This window comes from Emydura macquarii, unplaced genomic scaffold (genome assembly GCF_026122565.2).
Source record: "Emydura macquarii macquarii isolate MOO-44397 ecotype Brisbane River unplaced genomic scaffold, CSIRO-AGI_Emac_v2 contig_1390, whole genome shotgun sequence".
Lineage (NCBI taxonomy): Eukaryota > Metazoa > Chordata > Testudines > Chelidae > Emydura > Emydura macquarii.
The window spans coordinates 8,451,548-8,474,176 of NW_027131527.1; the positions used below are offsets into that span (position 1 = coordinate 8,451,548).

Genomic DNA, 22,629 nt, shown 5'->3' on the forward strand with positions numbered 1-22,629 from the left:
GCATGACCAAGTAAACCTACATCATCTCTGACAGAGGTCTGTGTAACCTGTTTTTAAATAATGATCAATGATGGGGGTTCCACAACCTCCCTTGGAAGCCTATTCCAGGGCTTAATTTATAGCTAGAAAGCTTTTCCTAATGTCTAAACTAAATCTCCCTTGCTGCAGATTAAGCCCATTACTTCTTGTCCTGCCTTCAGTGGACATGGGAACAATTGATCACTGTCCTCTTTATAAACAGCCCTTAACATATTTGAAGACTTATGAGGTTCTCTCTGTCTTCTTTTCTCAAAACAAAACATGGCCAGTTTTTTTAACCTTTCCTCATAGGTCAGGTTTTCTAAACTTTTATCATTTTTTTGCTCTCATCTCTTCAATTTGTCCATATCTTTTCTAAAGTGAGATACCCAGAACTGGACATGGTACTTCAGCTGAGGCCTCACCAGTGACAAATAGAGTGTGACAATTGCCTCCTGTGTTGTACATGATGCTCCTGTTAATACATCCCAGAATTATATTAGCCTTCTTCACAGCTGCATAACATTGATGGCTCTCTTTCAATCTGTGATCCATTATAACCCCCAAATCCTTTTCAGCAGTACAGCTACCTAACCAGTTATTCCATATTTGGTAGTTGTGCATTTGATTTTTCCTTCCTAAGTCAAGTACTTTGCACTTGTCTTGATGAAATTCATCTTCTTGTTCACACACCATTTCTCCAATTTGTCAAGGTTATTTTGAATTCTAATCCTGTCCTCCAAAAGTGCTTAGAATCTCTCCCAGTTTGGTGTCATCTTCACATTTTATAAGCATACTTTCCACTCCATTATTTAAGTCATTAATAAAAATATTGACTGGAACTGAGCCCAGGACTAACCTTCTACAGGATCCCTCTAGATATGCCTTTCCAGTTTGATAGTGAATTGTTGATAACTACTCTTTGAGTGTGGTCTTTCAACCAGTTTTGCACACACCATATATAAAATTTCATCTAGACCACATTTCCCATTTGCTTATGACAATATTATTTGGGACGATGTCAAAAGCCTTCCTAAAAATCAAGATTTATCACATCTACTGCTTCCCCACTATCCAATAAACCAATAATCCTGTCAACGAAGGAAATTAGGTTGGTTTGGCATGATTTGTTCCTGATAAATCAGTGCTGGCTATTCCTTATAACCTTATTATCCTCCAGGTGCTTACAAATTGATTGTTTAATAATTTGCTCCAGTATCTTTCCAGATATCCAAGTTAGGCTGACTAATCTATAATTCTCCAGATCCTCTTTGTTCCCCTTTTTAAAGATAGGTATTATGTTTTCCCTTCTCCAGTCTTCTAGGACCTTGAACTCTCAAGCTATAAACATATTTGAAGACTGTAACAAGGTCCCCTCTCAGTCTTCTTTTCTCGGACTAAACATGGCCAGTTTTTTTTTTAAACCTTTCCTCATAGACCAGGTTTTCAAACCATGAGCTCTCAAAGATAATAGCTGAAGCAATCTCAGAATTGTTAGCAATCTCCTTAAGCATCCTATGGTAAATTTCATCAGGCATTGCCAACTTGTCTAAATATTCTTTAACCTGTTCTTTCCTAATTTTGGCTTGCATTTCTCCCTTTGTTGTTAATAATTGTAGTGAGTATCTGGTCACCATTAAACCTTTTTAGTGAAGACTAAAGCAAAAATAGGTATACAACAGCCTTCTTGAAATCATCTGTTATTGGTTGTCCTACCCTACTAAGTAGAGGACCTACACTTTCCTTTGTCTTTCTCTTGCTCCTAATGAATTTAAAGAACCTCTTATTATTATCTTTTATGTCCATCACTAGGCATAATTCATTTTGTGCCTTTGGTTTTCTGATTTTTTTCCTACATGCTTGTGCTACTATTCTTTTACACTCCTCCTTAGTAATTTGTTCATGTTTCCACTTTTTGTAGGTTTCCTTTTTGATTGTCAGGTAATTAATGAGCTCCTGATGGAACCATATTGGTCCCTTACTATTCTTCCAGTCTTTCCTTCACATTGGAATAATTTGCAGTTCTGCCTTTAATACTTTCTCACTGAAAACCTGCCAGTTCTCCTGAACTCATTTTTCTCCTTAGATTTTTCTATCAGTTCTCTGAGTTTGTTAAGGTCTGCTTTTTTTGAAGTCCATTATACTTATTCTGTTGCTGTTTCCCCTTCCTTTCCTTAGGACAAGAAATCTATCATTTCATGATCACTTTCACCCAAATTGTCTTCCACAGTATTTATGCTAGCTCAAAGAAAAAAAACACTGGTATTTCCTACGTGGTAAATGGAACTAAAAATCATTAAAGCAGTCATAATTTGTTTCAGTTCAAATCTATGTGTGGATACTATTGTTTCAGAATAAGATTGCCTTATTTCCAAATAACTTGATCTGATCTCTTACCAAACTGAGTCCAGATGAGACAATGAGTATATATCGTTCCAGTGCTCCACTAATTATCAGTGCTAATTTGAGGCCTTGGTCATAATCCACAAAACCTCCAATATATCTGAATCCAGCTACATCAGAACAGGGATAATTCTTATGACAGGGGCATTGTGCATGGTTTCTGGCCAGAACATGGGCATGTTTTACATCCAAACACAGTACCAGAATTTTCCCTTAAATCTCTATATTTAGAGCCAGGTCTACTCACCAGGGCCCAGCCCAAGTAGCTGGAATGGTGTGTAAAGATGGGGTATGGAGAGGAATTCTCCCTGAAAGAGTGCAGAATAAGCTCCATTGAGGCTACTCTAGTCACTCTGCAGTCCCCAGCTTGCCCTGTCCATTGCAGGGGAGTTGAAGGATGTGTCTGCTTGCATTGGTGGGCTGGGTGCCCCCACAGTGTTGAGCTCCAGGCAGACAGTGTTCACCCCTGCATGGTTATTCCAAATCCACGTGCCACTGAAGTCGGGGGACCCCTTTGCACCATCAGAGAAGGAATAAAATGGAAATCCCTTAGTGGAAATGTAACCTTATATTGCTTTAATTGACATTTTATTATTCCCCCCCCCTTTTTTTTTTTCCTTTTCAGTTATTTTAACAGCCCTAGGGAATAGGGGAGTCAGATTCCCTTCCTGCCTTTATTGACCTATTTTTACTATAGCAACAACATCCTACACAGTGGTTCTTTTATTTTAACATGCTCTGATGGTGGCCATGGATGACAAGGCCATGGAGCTCACACATATCTACCCTTGGTTACAGGGCAGAGTTAATTGTGTGTTAATTCAGTTCTCATTCAGAGTTGTGTGTGTATGGTAAAGTGTTTGGATTTTGTTTTAAGATTATAATACTCAGGTTTAAATGAGGTGCAGATCCAGTCACATACATGCACAGTGTTGTATAATAAGTGACATTTTTGTTGCCATGGTTTCCTGGAAGGTGGGGGCACCTTGGGTCAACTTCCTTTTTACATACTGAAATATATCAGTAAGTAATTTTTAAATGCAGATGGGCCAACCTTGTGCAAGCCAATGGAGTTGCCCCATTTTCACTAAGCCTGAGTCTGGAACAGTGTTATGTTTAACTCAGAATTCCCTTGTTTAAATCAGACATGAGTTACTATTTTAAAAGTAGTATTTTGTATTAACACCCATCCACATATACATACAGTAAGATCAAAACATAGCCTCACTTCACAAATTAATAGCAAGTTTACTTGAAAACTCTGCAGCTTTTCCAAATAGAAGCCTGATATTCTAATGAGCAGAACTGCTGTTACAGGAACACATCTGTTTTAAAGTAGCTCAAACATCAGTGAAGGGTATTTTTGCTTTAGCCTATTTAGAACTCTATGTGTGGAGGCATAGCATGTCCTAAGCCTACTATTTACAGGAGTGAGAATATTTCCAGGTATGGAAACACAGCTAATATATTTTTTTTAAAAGAAGAGGAAGAAGAACTTGCAATATTATGTGTTATAGATCAAAACTAAATCCACAATATGATTTTTTTTTTAAAAAACATTCCAGTCTGTATGTTGTCTAATATCTTTTCACTATTTTCTCATCATCAAGATTAACATTTAATCTAATCATGAATTATTCATGGGTTCTGAATAAATGGAATTAGCCTTTCTAGCACTCACTCTGTAAATCGCATCTTCTTGGATAAATGTGGTTGTGAGGGTTTTTTTGTTTGTTTTGTTTTTTTTAAATGTCTGAACACTAGAAATAATGACCTGGCTTGCAGTCTTGCTAGATGAGATCTTGTTTGGGTGATTGTTTAGAGGAACACGGGTCTCATCAACCAACAGGATGTCAGCTTTGCCATCATTCCCATTATCTGCCTAACTTCAAATACTTGCCCTGTCTATCCCTGAACTGTAGCTTAATTTCTAGTAGCCCTGGTACTTGGAGCTCAGATGATTTGTTGAAATTGACTCATTATCTACTGTGTTGTAACAGCAGTTAGAAACCGAATGACATTCAATTAAAATGATATTAGCAGCTCAGGAGTGATTTTGTTTAATTTACTCCTACTCAGATGTAAAAACATTAGCAACTTTTTTAATTGGACCTCATAATGTCTAACTCCTACTCAAATGCAATGAAATTAAAGACTTTGGTGGCTAAATACCGCTTAATTTACTCCTACCCATCTATAATGACATTAAAGATGCTTTGGGGTAGATATTGTTTCCAATCATTTTTATTCAAAAGAAATCTGAGCTTATAGGTACTATTATTAAGCATATAATAAAATCATACAAGAAATGTATCTATACAGTAGGGGATAGGTGGTTACCAGTAATATTAAAAAGTAATCATTCATTTTTAATGCAGGGATATTAAAAAGTAATATATTAAACAAGAATTTGCAAAGTTTCCATTTGTTCACGATCTGTTCAGGGGCAGGGGTCTTTTATTATGTGAAACATTTTTATTAAATTGTTTCTTCTGCACTTGATTTAAAAGTTTTTATCTGGAATTTACATGATACACTTGTGTCATTATAGGGATAGACCATAAGCATATATTCTAATAATGAAGTTCATTTTACTCAGTAACAGTTTTGTAATACAGCTTAATGCACTGTTTTAAAGTGCAAACATTTTAAAGTGCTATATGGTTCTCTGTCATATCATCTACCTTTTAAAGCTGACTCTTGTCCTACAGTGGAATTGGTGCCCAACTGATTCCAGCTAATCTAAGAACTTGCTCCATGTTTTGCAATACTGATGCACGTTGGACCTTATATGGGGCCAAATCCTGAACATGTCCCGTATTCATACAAGAGTCCTATTCATTTTGAAGAGGATTTGTCTCGGTGTATTATTACCTCATTCCCCCTTGAAGAGGCAAATGAAATAAAAATTCCTTCCCTTCCTCCCAGCACCTTTAATTTTTAAAATGAAAAGAATTTTTAAGTCTTATTTATTTTTCACCATTCATGCTCTTTTTGCACTTTGTTAGAGCAAGATTGTGATTGGCCCCTGAGTAGGTAAGCAAGGGAGAATGCAAAATGAGTTTTCTTACTGTGTCCTCAAACAGCAGCTGGTTACAATGACAATCTAATACCAAGAGCTGGTTGAGGCTAGAGTTGCAGCTGGTGTTAATCACTGGAGACATTGTGGAGGGTCTCTTGGACCCTCACACAGCCACCAAGCTAGTTGGCACCCACCTGAAAGATGGTTCAGTGATCATGCTCCGCTCTGTTTCTGAAGACACTGTATTGCAACATAATCTACCATAGACTTTACTGTACTTACTGGCAGTTAAAGTAAAGCACAAGCAGAAGTGCTTTGCTGGAGTGTCAGAATGCTCAGCACTTCACATGACAAAGCCCTATGTAAACAGGACATACATAGGGGTTATATTATAATTGCTAAACACTAATGTAATCTACAGGAATTGGGTATTATCCCTTTAAATAATTTGGAAGCCCTCTAGTGGGCCTCCCTGTCTTCCATTGCAGAAGTCACTAGATCTTAACAGAACAGCAGTGTACATATGCAAGCTGACCTTGTATGATTTTATGTATGTAGTAAACACAGTTGTTTGAAACCCATCTGTGTCTGTATTAAGAATATGAGAAAGCCATATTGTGTAGCAAGCAAACACATAATTACAATGGAATCTCTTCCTGAACAGAGTGACTTTCTTGTCTGAGTAGCTTAAGCATCAGCAGATAAGGAAATTCAATACCCGGAAAGATAATGGAGCAAATAATCATGCCATCAATTTGCAAACACCTAGAAGATAATATGGTGATAAGTAAAAGTCAACATGGATTTGTCAAGAACAAATCATGTCAAAGCAACCTAATAGCTTTCTTTGACAGGGTAACAAGCTTTGTGAATGGGAAGAAGCGGTAGATGTGGTATATCTTGACTGTAGTAAGGCTTTTGATACCGTCTCACATGATCTTCTCATAAACAAGCTAAGGAATTGTGTCCAGTTCTGGGTGGCACATTTCAGGAAAGATGTGAACAAACTGGAAAAAGTCCAGAGGAGAGCAACAAAAATGATTAAAGGTCTAGAAAACATGACCTATGAGGAAAAATGGGGGGAAAAAAAAAAAAGGATTTGTTTTCTCTTCTCCAGACTAAGCAAATGTAACTGAAGACTGTATCATGTTCCCTAAAATGTTGTTAACAAGCAGGAGGGTGAAAAATTATTCTCGTTAACCTCTGAAGATAGGACAAGAAGCAATGGGATTAAATTGCAGCAAGGGAAGTTTAGGTTGGACGTTAGGAGAAAACTTCCTAACTGTCAGGATAGTTAAACACTAGAACAAATTGATTAGGGAGGTTGTGGAATCTCTGTCATTGGAGGTTTTTAAGAACAGGTTTTAAGACAAACACCTGTCAGGAATGGTCTAGTTATTACATAGTCCTGCCTTGAGTGCAGGGGACTGGATTAGATGATCTCTCAAAGTCCCTTCCAGTCCAATACTTCTATGATTCTATAAGGAAGACAATTCTACCACAGAAACTCGTTCACAATTCTTAGTATATTTACTGCAGAGTTGATTCATATAATTACTTATCTGACAGTATCAGATATTACATCTGTGCTTTTGACTTCCAGTTGTTCACTACATATTCTCCTCTCTCTTCTTTCTCCCATCTTCCCCTTTGATAAAGCAGTCTTTGGACAACCTACTGCTTTTCTGCATGGCAGAAATTAGAGAGCACAGACGCGTCAATGGACAGTAGACTGAACTTCGATAGATAATTTTAGAGAACATAAACAGAAAAGGGAGCAGATTAGAAGAAAACACGTGACAGAACAAAAAGGCAGTAAAAGGAGAAAGATTGAAAATACAAATCAGTCAATAATTGAAACAATCCAGTGTCATTTAGGGTTGAATTATATAAACGAAAGCATGTTGAGGACTTTTCATTGGCTTCCACATCTTGGAAGTTGAATGGATTGTTAAGTGAAACCAGCCATAAAAACCTTGCACATATATTGAAAATAATCAGATGTCCTCAATACATACAGGATATGACAGATATTTCTAGATACACAGCAGAAGTGAAATATTTCTCTATGTGGATATATTATAGGGATTTGATCTGCAAAGTACTTCACCTCAGGCTTAACTTTAACTATGTGACGTCAATAAGTCAATATTGACTATTGAAGTCAATAGTACTTTTGAAGCCAGAGAGTCTACCAATAGGCTCAAAAGTGCTTTGCTGCATTTGGGCCTAAATATCTACAGATACCTGGACAGGTTTGATCAACACATTTCACACATGTAAAAATTAGAGCAAGTACACTCTACTGGGGAAAACAAAATCTGTATAAATAGTCATGTTAAAAAAGGGTTATTCAAAATAATCCAGTAAAATAACACAGAATTATACTACACTTTATCCCCTTCCCTTATGTAGAGTTCTCATGTGTGAGTTCATGACCCTTAGCAGAAGGAACACCAAGTTAGATGAGAAAAAATAGAAGCTAACTTGTCTAAATCACACCCCCTTAAAAAAAAGGCTGTTTTTTAAAAAACTTTTTTTTGGGGGGGTGGGGAGAGGGAGGGGACAGATCACACTCTTATACATGACTAGCCAGTTCTTTTTCTAGCCTGGCACTTCTCTCTCACACACACTCCTTCCACCTCCCCCAATATGAAGTTTTGGATTTTTTTCTTCTTTTGTTTCAGAAAAGAGGAAGGTATTGCTCCCATGATGGAAATTTTAACAAATGGCATCCTTAAAACTCTCTTCCTTTCACGTGTGAAGCCAACATTTTTGTTCCTAGGCTACTCACTCTTAGTTACAGCCACAGTAACTAAGTTCACAGTTTTCAAGGGTGAACATCAACTATAGATAAGGATACGATTTTGTCACGGAGATCACGGATTTCGTGACTTTAACGGACCCCTGTGACTTTTACAGTTGCCCAACCCTTGCTGCAGGAGCGGTCCTCGCCATGTGAGCAGTGGCTGGGGCCAGGTCAGCCACCAGCAGTTAGAGCTAAGTCAGTCCCTGGCAGCCGGAGCCGAGGCTGACAGTCAGCCCTCAGTGGCAGGGCTCAAATTGTTAGTCCCACCCGGGTATTTTTAGTCAGTCAGGGACAGGTTACGGGCTTCCATGACCTGTCCATTACTTTTACTACAAATATTCAGGACAAAAATTTTAACCTTAACCTTAACTTTAGACCACGGGCAGCACTAGCAAACACAACAAAGGGAAATAGCATGCCTTGCTGTATGAGGTACTAAGCTGGGACTCAGAAGCCCTGGGTTCACTCCCAGCTATACCATCGGCTTACACTGGGCAAGTTACTTCCCCGTTCTGTGCCTCAGTCTGTCTATCTACTGGGGCTAATGACACTGACCTCCCTTGTAAAGTGCTTCGAGATCCAAGGCTGAAGAGTGGTTGATAAGAGCTAGAAATCATGACAACCACAGATGCATTGACACACTTACTGTGGTGTTAGTGTCAAGTGCTGGTACCTTGGGACTCAGCTGTCTCTATGTAGGCATTTTTAATGTGCCCATGACCATAGAACCTGAGGGCAATCACCCCCTATTACCTAGTGATAGCTGAAGAAAACATGCACGGCAAAGATGCGAGGGGAACAGTTTGTTTTTGTTCTCTTTTATTCTCTGTCGGGGAAGTTACTGGGGGGAAGCTAATGCAAACAGATGAATCTTGCATTCTGTTCTGAAGGTGGCCACGGGCACGATCATTCAAATAGCTTGTGGGAGAGAGTTACATAACTGAGGGCCAGCCACTGAGAAGACTCCATTCCCTGCACCTACAAGGTTCACCCTAGACACAGTTATTTGCAGTGCCTCTCAGGAGTCAGCTATTGTGATATGAACTGGGAACCAGTGCACTGGGTGGGGCACCAGATAGGAGCCTTCTAGATGCTTGGTGCTCATGTAGGTTATATCATCTGAAGTTTCTTCAGAGTTCACTCTCCAGCCCCACTCCAATAGAGGTACATATGTTGTCACTGTATCAGTGCTGGTGTCACTGATTTTCCTGCCTCTCTACCTCAGCTCTACTAAAGGGACAGGATTTCTAAGCATACCAGGACACCAACAATTAATGCAGCACTGATTTATACAGAGAGAGAGAGAGAGAGAGAGAGAGAGACACACACACACACACACACACACACACACACAATGTGATTCCTACTCAGGTGGTTTTTCTTTAGTGTTTTAAGAGCGCTTGGGTGAGGGTTAATACTTAGTTAAGTTCAGTTTAAAGAGACACAAAAACAAAATAAACCCTTCAGAGAATAAAGAGTTAAAGTGAAGTAATTTATTCCTTATTAATTATTAGCCTGATTTTTAACAGCCTCATCTTGGCCTTCATTTTTGCTGGCACAGTTCGCATTTCAAATTGGTTGCAAAGGCTAAACATTTATTTCGTGTCGATCATCATGGTATTTGGACATCTTGCAGGGATTACATGGACATAATCAAGATCTCACTAGCAAAAACCAAAGATCAGGCTCCCCTCCGTGTGAGTAGTTATCCAAAAATTACAATTTACTTAGATAAAGAGGTCTGGGTGGAAAGATGCTTTGTAATTTTTTCTGAGAGTGGCAGATTCATACTTAGTCTTATTTCTGCAGGGTGTGAATTCCAAAAGGCAGGTGCATTCAGGTACACACACATCAATGGGAGCATTGGTTCATTAGTGCACTGAATCCCATTGGCAAAAATGGAGGCTGCTTTTCAAAGTCAGACGGGCCATCTTCAAAACACTGTTCAAATATTAACTAATTAGATATGAAGAACTCTTGTTTATAAAAATCCTTACCCTTGAGGATGCCTTTATTAAAGTTAGGGAGGAAAGGGTCATTTTACTGTATGTTGAAAATTATCAGGAAGGAATACATCTGATAATTAATAAGGTAATTTCTGCCTACTATACACAGGAGACATATTTAAGAAGAGTTCAACCATGTAAAACTATGGAATAGACACTGGAATGATAGTGAGCTCTGATTAATGTTTACTCCCAATCATGCCAACCCAGGGCAGCCTCACTTCATATACCAAGATTTGCCAGATTTTAGCATTAATGTAAGTTTCACATGTAGGGTCCTGTATACAAATTTACTGACTTGCTCACATTACTATAGCTGAGCAATTTCCTTCTTTCTCTCTATCACTCTTTAAATAAATCTGTCAAATTTCCTGAGCTGAAAATCTTACTGAACAATAGAGATTGCCTACTTTATATGCCATATACAGCCATTTTTGCTAATCATGTAAAAACCCAAGATAAATGTAGAGTCTATATAGGTAGGTTTGAGCTTTGTGTGTAGCAATTACCTCTGCTTTTTCATTGTTTTATTCCTTTTGTGTAAGCTAAGGATATCTAGGAAACGCTACAAGAAAACATGTTGCATAGCTGCTAATTAATATTTCTTTTCTACCCTTCATTTACAAGCATACTGTATTTGAGCAAGAATACAGCTGAACCTATACATCACTCTGGACTATGGTATTTCTTTTTATGATTTAGTTCACAAAAGGTGTTCATGAATCAGCTAAAAGTCTCAGCACATAGTTAGATGACGCATTTTCTTCAACTAAACAACAATCCACAGTTACAAATGCCAAACAGGAAGAGCACATCTGTGGAAAACAAGCCTCTTAAGCTGAAAGCATGAATAATGATAATGTGTGGGTTGTGCTTTCTATACCACAAACTCTGGGAAGACCTTTCTGTGAACAGCTATCTGATAACAATTGAAGAGGCTTTAGTGTTCCTACTTGCCTCCCACAGCCCTTTGTATCAGCAGTTTGGCAGAAAGAGTCTGACAGTAAGATTCCTGTATCATTTTTGATATTTCAGATACGGTAACTGCACTGCTTAAGCATCACGGAACTTTCTACCACCAGGGTAGAGTCACAGCTGCACAGGAGTCAGAGCTTTCTTGGTGGGTAGTTTAAGACTTGGTGTACATGACATATTTAGGTCGACATAAACTGCCTTGTGTCAACCTAGCCATGGAAGTCTTCACTTAAATTCGACTCCCACTGATGCAAATGCTTCTCTACACTGATTTAGTAACACTATCTCCCCAAGCAGTGTAGAGTCACAGTCAATATAATCAGGTTGATGCAGCATCAGTGTAGACACTGTGTTACTTAAATTGACCTTTAATAGCTTTCAGGAGCTGTCCCACAACGCCCCTTACTTACAATACAATTGATACAAGTGCTGCTGGTGAGGACCTGCACTGCAGACACAAGGAGCCAAGTGTGTGCACACAAGCGATGTTCAGCATAAGTTCGGTCGACATAATTTTGTATTGGAGACCTGGCCTGAGACTGCGGCATGAACTCCCACAGGCACTAAGGGCTATCATAAGCCTCATTGCCTTCCCCTCCGCTTGCAAGGCACACTTCTTCAGCCTGCCTTCTTTACCATATACATGTATTTAAAAGACAAAACAAAAACAAAATCCTACACTACACACACACTTCTCTCCCGGGGGAGAGATTATGAGAGAGGTTAATCACACCACTAAATGTGCTACCAGGAGATGCTCAGATACTACAGGGACAAGGGTAATATAAGAACATATAAGGAATAGGAGCTGAAACTCAATGTGCATTCTTTTCACCTTGTAACTCTCAGCATACTATATGATGTGACAAACATGCAACAGAAGTTTACTTTCTGACATGTAAAAACATTTCAGGTCCCAATATCAAATGTAAAATACGAACACAAGCAAGTCTTTCTTAGTTATAGATTTCTCTCTTCCTACCATAATCCACCTTTTTTTCTACAGGGTTTCACTTTAATAGATTACTGTGATTAGTCATAACACTTCATCCATTTTATCAGAGACTGCTAGAGAGAGACAGGCCAACAATAGTAACATCAGAAGATGTGAGTTAGCCACTTTCCCCAAACCTCATTAAGCCAGTATCAGGCCCAGCTATAGTTACATAGTATTGCTATGAAAAAATAAAGCAACATTAACCTTGAACATCAGAGCAAGTCAAAGTAACACCATTTGACACAGCCAAAGAACAGACGTCTCTAGCAAAGAACAGCATCTCCTCCAAGATTGGGGCTGGAGGAAGAAATCATCTCAAATCACAAATGAGAAGGGCAAATATTTCTGATGTGTGACAGACAAGCTTGAACTTTCAGGAAATCATATCCCTTTTCAGCTAAAAGGAAGGACCCAAATGCCTCTACCAATACATGACAGACCTGCTAACACCCTATCACATCTGTCCTGGACAGCCATCTAAACAGATCTCCAAAGTCCAAGGTTAATTTTTCTGTGATTTCTCAAACCAAGTTGTACATTTCTCCCCTGCCTCCAAAATCCCAGTGTCACAGGACAGGTCTCCCTCATCCTGCAAATCCTTACTGCAATCAGTCCTCACACACTCCCACGAGGCATTCGACACCATATTATGCTTCATTTACAACATGCTCAATCAGTGCTTATTCCCCACAACATAAGGTCTTTGCCTTCTCTACTAACACAGGACAAGAAGGAGAAAGTATCTCTCTCCCAGGATCCTGGGCTTCTCTGACCTTTCCTTCCCCCATCCTCCTGTCTCTCTTAACTATCCTCAGCTGCTGAGCTGAATACCTTGTTAATCAGTTAATCATCTGGTGCTTAATCAGTTATCATCAATTTGGCCCATGTGGGGATGCTTATAAAGTGCACAGAGTGGTGAGTCAGCTTTAGGCTACTCCCCTCTGTCACACCCAGTCACTAGATGCATTATCAATAAGTCCTTTACTAGTTTATTTATGTATTGTTTAAACATTCTGCGGCTCCAAGGTAAAGTTAGAATTTCTCACTTCTGAAAAATGGACACAATTTGAGCAAAATAAACCCTGAGCACTCTGCTACAATTATCCAACAGTAAGCTCTTCTCCATTCTTCAAGCCAAAAACAACCCAAGTGTGACCTCCCTGTTGATTTTTATGGACTTCATCTTGTGTGACTTTCCATACTCTTTTTGACACACTTTGTCCAGATATAAGCATTTAACCAGCTATAACCAAGGGCAATGCATTACTGTTTAGAGCTGCAAAATCTCAGAATGTTTTCTCATATCCACATTGTTTGCATACCGACAAGATGATGCTTCCCAGAAAACCCTGAATCAGATTTTAGTTAGTTACAATTCATGTTTTGAATGGGAAAAACATGGGCTAGTGGTTCAAGCCCAGGACTCCAAATCAAGAAATTATGGTTCTGGTCCTAGCTGCTACAGATGTGCTGTGTGATCTTTGTAAACGCAGTTGACGCTGTGCTTCAGTTCTCTCCTGTGAAAAACAGACATCATAGAACTGTTCCCAGATGTGATTCATTGACGTTTGCAAAGCTTTTTGAGGTTCTGGGACGGAGATCACTACAATATTATTTTAGATCACATTTTCTGGATCTTTCCCTCCTAGTTCTTAATTGGGAAGGGCAATTGCAGTTCAAACCTAAAGTTGTGATGATTTACATGATGCTCTTCCTGCCTGTAACTGCAGAGGAATTCCTACTCTCCTTCCTTCCACCAGAAGGAATTGCAGCCATGGACAATGAGGTTCAACCCATAGTAACTCATAGGGAAATTTCTCTTTAAAAATCCACTTGGATCCAAGTGGAGAATGCCTGGACCCCAGCCTCTCATTCACAGCCGAATTTGAGAGAGAGAACGCAGTGGGTGGCACTACTGCTCTCCTCCACTATAGGTTGGAGACTCAAGCACATTTTGCAGCCTTCTGGACTGCACAGGGTAGCATGTGGGAAATAAGCAGCAGAGACAGGTAAACTCTTCTACAAAGATCCTGTGATTATGCCAATAACATCTGTAATAAAGGCAGGCTGAAAAGGAATAAAGATAATAGACTACATGATGGAGTTGTTTCTAAATAAATTCAAGTCATGTGGGTGTTAGCTGGTCTCATCTCATACTTTTACCCCAATGAATAGCTTCACTTTCTCTCACAGAAGAGGCCTCAGCTGACATCAGTGAATTGTACCATCTTATTCCAGCTGAATTTGGTCTATAGTGTCCACAGATCCTGATCATGTTGTTCTCAAAGTTCTTCATCAACTGGTAAATGTCTGGCCTAGATATATAGACCATCTTGCTGAGGACAGACTATGATACACTGCCAGCTTTAGCCCACTGAAGAATGATGAAGGAATAACCTCATGAAATCACCTAACAGCAGACCTCCTGTGAATCAAGTAGAAATCAATCCCTGGCCAGATGCTGATGCACAGCACTGCTCAGAATATCAACATCACAGTTTAAGGAAGACCTTTAAAGAGCCTTCCAAAGCAGTCATGGTTTCAGTTTACAACTTCCAATTAAATACATTTTAAAACCATAAACTCTTTGAAAGTAGTAAATTCAAAAACTAACTTTATGCAATTTGTGTTATAAAAAGTTTAAAAGGGGTCATTTAAAAGTTAAAGTTATTTTAATATATAGCTGTAATTACAGCAAGAAGTTCTAGTCCTCCACTGCATGCACAGAAACTAACCCCAAAAATCCTAATTTCTGTGAAAAATTTAAAAAAGGTGAGAGGCAAAAGGAAGGCTTTTAATAGTTGCAAACTTCACTGGGGCCCTGCTCCTGCACAGACTAAGGGTATGTCTATACAGACAGTGCTACAGCTGTGCCACTGCAGCACCTCTGGTGAAGATGCTCTATGCCGACAGGAAATTGCACTCTCAGCGGCATAAAAATCCCCACCTCCACAAGCGACATAAACTATGTTAGCAGGAGAAGCTTTCTTCATGACATAGCACTGTGCACACAAACACTCACATCGGTGTAATTTATGTTGCTCAAGGGAGTGGACTATTCACACCCCCGAGCGACATAAATTTTGCCAACATAGGCAGTAGTGTAGACATAGCCTTAGACACGAGTTTCACTTTACACAGTGGGAGTAATCCCACTGAAGTTATGGGAGCACTCAGAATGTGTAAAGTTAAGCATACACATAAATCTGTGAAAAATTATAAGACCAAGGGTGCTCTAGTTACCTGCTTATGCTGAGAGTGCAATCTCACATTGGCATAGAGCAGGGGTGGCCAACCAGTCAGAAACTAAGAGCCCAAAAATAGGTATAGATACCGCAAACAGCCACATTTACCTTACCCTCTGACGAAAATTTGCACTGAACCCTCAATTTCTGCAGCAGCTTGTCAATTTCACATTTGAAAGAAAAAAATTTTTGGCGCCCCATACAATGCGCGGAGCCACATTTGATAGAACAAAAAGCCACATGCGGCTCGCGAGAGCCGCATCTGTATGAGCAAAGAGCTGCATGCAGCTCGCGAGCCACCTCTAGCATAGAGCATCTTCACCAGAGGCGCTGCAGTGGCGCAGCTGTAGCACTGTATGTATAGACATACCCTTAGTCTATGCAGGAGCAGGGCCCCAGAACACAGTTAGGACCAGGTCCTGAAACTTGTTCTGTGCAGATGGACTCCTGCCCAGGCACAAAGCCCACTGACTTCACAGTCTCAAAAAAGGGAATTACCTGAGTGGATCCAATTGTAGGATCAGGGCCTTAGTCACTAAGGTTGCAATTCAAGTAAACTCTTAGAAATGCACTTAAATGTTTTCCTGAATAAGGATTAACTAAGCATGTGCTTAAATGCTTTCCTGAATTAGGGCCTAAGACCTGGGTTCATCAGTTCATACACATTCAGCAAATAAACAGATACTTAATAAGCATGTGCTTAAGTCCCATTGACTTCAGTCAGATCTAAGCATGTATTTAAATATTTTAGTGACTAAGGATGGATTTAAGTGCTTTGCTAGATTAGGTTTTATGTACCTTTACACATTTAAAAAGTGGCTAGAAATATTGCCTTACATTTATTTTAATACAATTGTTTAATTTGAGGTTTATAGAGCCACAAAGCATAAAGCATTTGTTATTCCACCTATAACAAAATGATCCATTAACTCTGACAATATTTTTAGTACATATTTTGTTACAAAAGCATTAAGACAAGTTATGAATCATTCTGGTATTATATGAGTTAATATAATACTATATATTTTTCAGGATTATTAATATTTAGTGTCTTTCAGTAAATTAAAAAATCAAGCTTAAGTAAAGTTAAAAATATCTGATGATACAGTACAGAGAAGATTGTAAATGTATATTAATGGATCTTTGCACAACTGACTTGATTTTTTTCGTTAATCACTCAGAACCATGCCAAACATATATCAAGACTTCACCTCCTTTTTCATCCAATCTTCTGACATTTCATTATTATGGTTACCTGATTAATGGATGCAATAATATATGTGGCATGATATGATGTGTTCACATTAAATTTTAATCAAATATTACTAAATTCAGAAAACATTAAGTAAATCATGACTGATGAGGCAATATTGCTGTACTGTCATATTGATGGTTAGAAAAACTCACAAGTGAGAGTTACAGATTAAGCAAGTGAATCTTATGAGGAAATAGAAGTATCTCAACTTCAACTAGTGGTGCTTTTTTAAATTGCCTTACAGCCAAAGGCTGGATGCTAGATCCATCAAAAGTATTTCAGTGTCAGCAACTGGTGGGTGCGTTTTCTTCTCTTTCCCCTTTCAAATAATGGAATAGTTTGATTATGCAGCGAATCCTGTTCCTGCAAAAGACTCCATGTGCTGTGGAACTGATGTGATTCCCCTGTGCAGCTGGAGAGGCCATGGGGAAACCTGTCAAGGAGCATATGCAACACTGCTGAGCTACGAAGGGGGTATCTGGGGCATAGACATGCCTTTGCCACAACCACTTATCCTCAAATCTGCCCCCTATGCTGGGTGGGAGAAAGATGTAGGAGATACTATGGTGATTCTACAACTAGAAAATTACATTATGTAGAGAAAATCCTCTACCAGCCAGATCCACAAACTTGGGAGGACTTTGCAGAGGGAGACCAGAGAATCTGACTCTATTATGTAGAGAGCAATTGAGCTTTTATGTTTCTCTTTTGCTAGTCAGGGAGGAACCCACCTATTTTAAAATCAGGGGTCCATGTACATTTGGTAATATTTCTTATATTATGTTTTTAGTTGTCGGCAAGGTGCCCAGAGCTCCAGATGAGCTTTTTTTGCGGTTTTGTTTTTAAACACAAACAAAATTATATTTGGCTATATGCATTTATCCATCTTGTAAGATAACTGATGGGAAATAATTTAAAATATCCTAGGCCTGCCTAGCTCCTACATTTCTCCTCCAAAATTATCCTCTACCCACTCTCCCTGAGTCAATACACTAATGTTTTTTTTCAATCACTCTTCCTTTATATAACGACTGTGTCATCCAGTCAGGGAACAAACTCCACATCATGTGAGTTAGGTGACCTATTGCAAACCAAATACTGACTGCCAAATACCAAAATTTGAAAGAGCACTACCTACAAAGAGATTGCAAACACCTTAAATAAGAACATGTGACAAAGCCAGTTACCTCAGACACTGTGGAAACCCAAGGGACAGCTCTGTCAAAGTGCACATTCAAAGTTGTTTGTTAGTTGTATTAAAACCCCTTATTGAAGTATATATAAAGTCTCAAGGGGCAAATAGAGAAGGAGAACCCAAACACACAGTGCAGACTGCAGAGTGGCTTCTTCCCTGCTTCTTCCAGTTGATTTTATCTTAAAACATAGAAACTTTGGCATTCTTACTGTAGAGCAGTATTGTTCTGCAGAGTTTTCTCTGAAGCCAAGAGGTCACAACTTGTTGGGCTCCAGTTTAGGTCATGTGAAGGAGTATGCCAGGGCTGCCATTTCTACCTTTATAATGCACCATCTGGGGAAAGGAATGCAATGCTGCAAGGAAGGCAACATGATCTAATTGATAGGCCACTGGCCAAGGGCTCCAGAGAATGAGTTCTATTCCCAATTCTGCTGCTGACTGCTGTGTGACCTTGGGCAAGTTACTTTGCCTCTGTTTCACCTCCCACTTTTTCTCTGCTTTGTCTATTTACACTGTAAGATTTGTGAAGCAGGCACTATCTACTACTATGTGTATGTACAACACCTAGAACAGTGAAGCCCTGATATCATTTGCTGTCTCCAGACACTACTAACATAAGAATGGCCATACTGGGTCAAATCAATGGTCCATTTAGCCTAGTATCCTGTCTTCTGACAGTGGTCAATACCAGGTGCTTCAGAGGGAATGAACAGAACTGTCAATCATCGAGTGATCCATCCCCTGTTGTCCACTCCCAACTTCTGGCATTCAGAGGCTAGCGACACTGAGGTTGTATCTCCGACCATTGAGGCTAATAGCCATTTATGGACCTATTTTCCATTTATATATCTAATTCTTTTTTGAACCCCTTTAAGTTTTGGCCTTCAGAGCATCCCTTAGCAATGAGTTCCACAGCTTGACTGTGCATTGTATGAAGTACTTCCTTTTGTTTTTTTAAAACCTGCTGCCTATTAATTCCATTGAGTTACCCCAGGTTTTTATGTTATTTGAAGGAATAAATAACACTTCCTTATTTACTTTCTCAACACCATTCATGATTTTATAGACTTCTATAATATCCCCTCTTAGTCATCTCTTCCAAGATGAAAACCCCAATCTTTTTAGTCTCTCCTCATAAGGAAGCTTTTCCATACCCTTAATAGTTTTTGTTGCCCTTCTCGGTACCTTTTCCAATTCTAATATATCTTTTTTGAGATGGGGTGACCAGAACTGCACACAGAATTCAAGGTGTGGGCATCCTATAGATTTATATAGTGGCATTATGATATTGTTTGTTTTATTATCTATTTCTTGCCTCACAGTTCCTACCATTGTTAGTTTTCTTTTACTGTCACTGTACATTGAGTGGATGTTTTCAGAGAACTATCCACAATGACTCCAAGATCTCTTTCTTGAGTGGTAACAGCTAATTTAAATCCCATCATTTTATATATATAATTGGAATGATGTTTTCCAATGTGTTTTACTTTGCATTTATCAACACTGAATTTCATCTGCCATTTTGTCGCCCAATCACCCAGTTTAGTGAAATCCCTTTGTAACGCTGCAGTTTGTTTTGGACTTCACTATCTTGAGTAATTTTGTATCGTCTGCAAATTTTGCCATCTCACTGTTTACCCCTTTTTTCAGACCATTGGTAACATGTTGAACAGCACTGGTCCTAATACAGATCCCTAGGGGACACCACTATTTATCTCTCTCCATTCTGAAAACTGGCCATTTATTCCTACCCTTTGTTTCCTGTCTTTTAAACAATTACTGATCCAGGAGAGGACCTTCCCTCTTATCCCATGACTGCTTTCTTTGCTTAAGAACCTTTAGTGAGGGACCTTGTCAAAAGCTTTCTGAAAGTCCAAGTACATTTCATCCACTGGATCACTCTTGTTGACCCCCTAAAAGAATTTTAGTAGATTGGTGAGGCATGATTTCCCTTTACAAAAGCTGTGTTGACTCTTCCCCAACAAATCGTGTTCATCTATGTGTCTGATAATTCTGTTCCTTACTATAGTTCCAACCAATATGCCTGGTACTGAAGTTAGGCATACTAGCCTGTAATTGTCAGGATCACCTCTGGAGCCTTTTTTAAAAATGGGTGTCACATTAGCTATCCCCCAGTCATTTGGCACAGAAGCCGATTTAAATGATAGGTTACATATTACAGTTAGTAGTTTTGCAATTTCTTATTTGTGTTCCTTCACAACTCTTGGGAGAATACCATTTGGTCCTGGTGACTTATTACTGTTTCATTTATCAATTTATCAATCTGCAATATTGTAATACAAATAAACTATGACATTGGCAGCACTGTAGTTTCCCACTGAAAAGTGGCAAACTGCTAAATATTAGCTGGTTTGTTCTAATTCTGATTTATTTGTTTTTGGGTGGTAGATTTTGTTGAAAGGGTGAGCATTTCATATGCCTGCTGTTATGTGAATTTTATTAATCTAATCAATGTCCTTTTATGGAATCTTAAAGTCCTTATTCTTGATATTTATCATGGACTCCTGACTTTTTTCCAGCTTTCCTCCCTGTCTGTTTCCATGAATCTATCACATACATTTCCAATACTACAATTGTACTGTGACTTCAGGGATCCAAATATATTTGTAAAACTATTTGTCGAACAAATACAAATAAATATATTTATCAAAATTATGATTGATTTCCAAACAATTCATATGATGAATTTTTCCCTTACCTTCACCACAGAAATGTGTAAGATCCATTCCTGTTGTTTCACCAGCACTGGCTTTTGTATGTCATTTTTCCCTTATTCAGCAAAGGATTCAGCATTTTCCCCATTCAGCAAAGGATATATGGACCTCCTCACCCAGCTCAGCAGTCTGGTTTCTGTAGTCAAGCATTCCATTTCCTCATAGAAAAAGAGTCAAAGCCAATGAATAAATCATTTGCAGTTAACAGTTCAGCAAGCTGTACTCAACCAAGTTAAAGGAGGTAGTCTTTGTATTTATCTAGGCTGGGAGGAGTGGTGAAGGATAGTTTAATTTTAGCTAATACATGTAAACTACACACAGCATAACCACAACCATTTTATTAAGATTAAGGAGGTTTCTCATACAAATGGAGTAGCAGAGAAGGAACTCCCTCCTCATGTTGGAACTATCCATAGTGGAAATATCTTGTGCAGTCAAAAGTTTTGACGAAAAAATGAATGTAGTACAATTGAACTTCTTGGAGACTGTCTCTTACTTTAAACAGCTTCAATTTTTCACACTCCACAGGATGAGCTTCAAGAGGAAAATCAAACTTAGATTCTCTTTCCTGCTGAAAGCCATAATGTGAACAACCACTGGAATAATTAAAGCAAGTCACTGTCTAACTTGACCCCTTCCACACCTAGAAACATTTTGTGGAATTAAAAGAGATAAAAAGCTTAAAATCCATTGTATTTTATGTAAGATGTAACAAAAATGAGTTTACCCATCCAAACTGGCAGTTCTGACCTCAGGCAAAGCTCGAGCAACACAGAGAGGAAAGTAAAGATACCATACAGAACACAATGGGAAGACTGTCTCTTTCTTTGTTAGTTGGGTGATTCTATTACATGTCATTCTTGCAGCTCTTGCTTTTATCAGAAATAGAAAGGAGGCCGAGAGAAAGAGCTAAGTAAAGGTCCTAAGTAAGTTTCTAGACTACAGCGCATACTGTTAAGGCCCAGGCTTCACTGAGGTTAGTGGCTCTCCTCCTCTAAGTTTCTGATGTCAAGACCCTGGCCTTTATGAATTCACTGTCTTGCTGCCTGTTGTTTTATGGACTGATGCCAGGGCATGGGCCTCTGCCAGTGGACTGCCTTACCAAACTGAAATTGGTCTAATTTGTGTTTGTTTATTTAGAGTGTGTGTGTGGTGGGGGAACCAACCCCCACGGAGCAGTGAGGAAAGGGAATGCTGGACTACAGAAACCAGACTGCTGAGCTGGGTGAGGAGGTCCATAGATCCTTTGCTGAATGGGGTAATAAGGGAAAAATGACATACAAAAGCCAGTGCTGGTGAAACAACAGGAATGGATCTTACACATTTCCGTGGTGAAGGTAAGGGGAAAATTCAACAAATCAGCTGACTAAACATTAATTTACCACCACACCCAGAAGCAGGAAGGAAAGCAGCAATGTTTCTTCTCAGCTTCCAAGTAGGGTGAATATGATAACCACTAAACTACAGAAATTCAGCTGACAAAGTCTCACACGGCCCAGGCAAGGTTAAGGATACTGCTAGGCTTATGGCCCATCCTCAGAACCCTTTCTTTCCTCCATTCCCCACCAACTCTGTTAGCTAAATTAATTGTATGCAACAGAAGTATAATGCTATAGATATAATTATTCATTTACAGTCTGATCCAAAGTCCAATAAAGTCAATCAAAAGACTCTCAGTCTGAACTAGCTGTAATAAAAATATTATTTTATTTACTATGGCAAAATTCTGCTCTCAGAAATCTTCAGTGGATCTAGACTGATATTCTGTAAGCAGGAAGAAAAATCTTCTTGCATCTAAAACCAAAATAAGAGGCGTGACTAACCCAAGGCCACCACACTAGCATACATTCCTTTTTTCTTATTATACAGGTATCTATGGTTTCTCTTTTAAATAATAAGGTTTTACACTTTTCAAATTATTTAACTAATTAAAATATCAGAAGTGATTGTGGTTCCTCTGTTTAGTGAC

General features: G+C 38.9%; 1 long non-coding RNA gene across 2 annotated transcripts in view; it reads right to left on the bottom strand.

Annotated features, from left to right (window-relative positions):
* The window catches only part of LOC137156036 (uncharacterized), an 86,650-nt gene that overhangs the window by 50,091 nt on the left and 13,930 nt on the right, over nucleotides 1-22,629 (bottom strand). For both annotated transcript variants that reach the window (XR_010920647.1, XR_010920648.1), the window contains exon 4: nucleotides 20,645-20,818. This is a non-coding gene — a long non-coding RNA (uncharacterized lncRNA). The remainder of the gene's footprint in view (nucleotides 1-20,644; nucleotides 20,819-22,629) is intronic.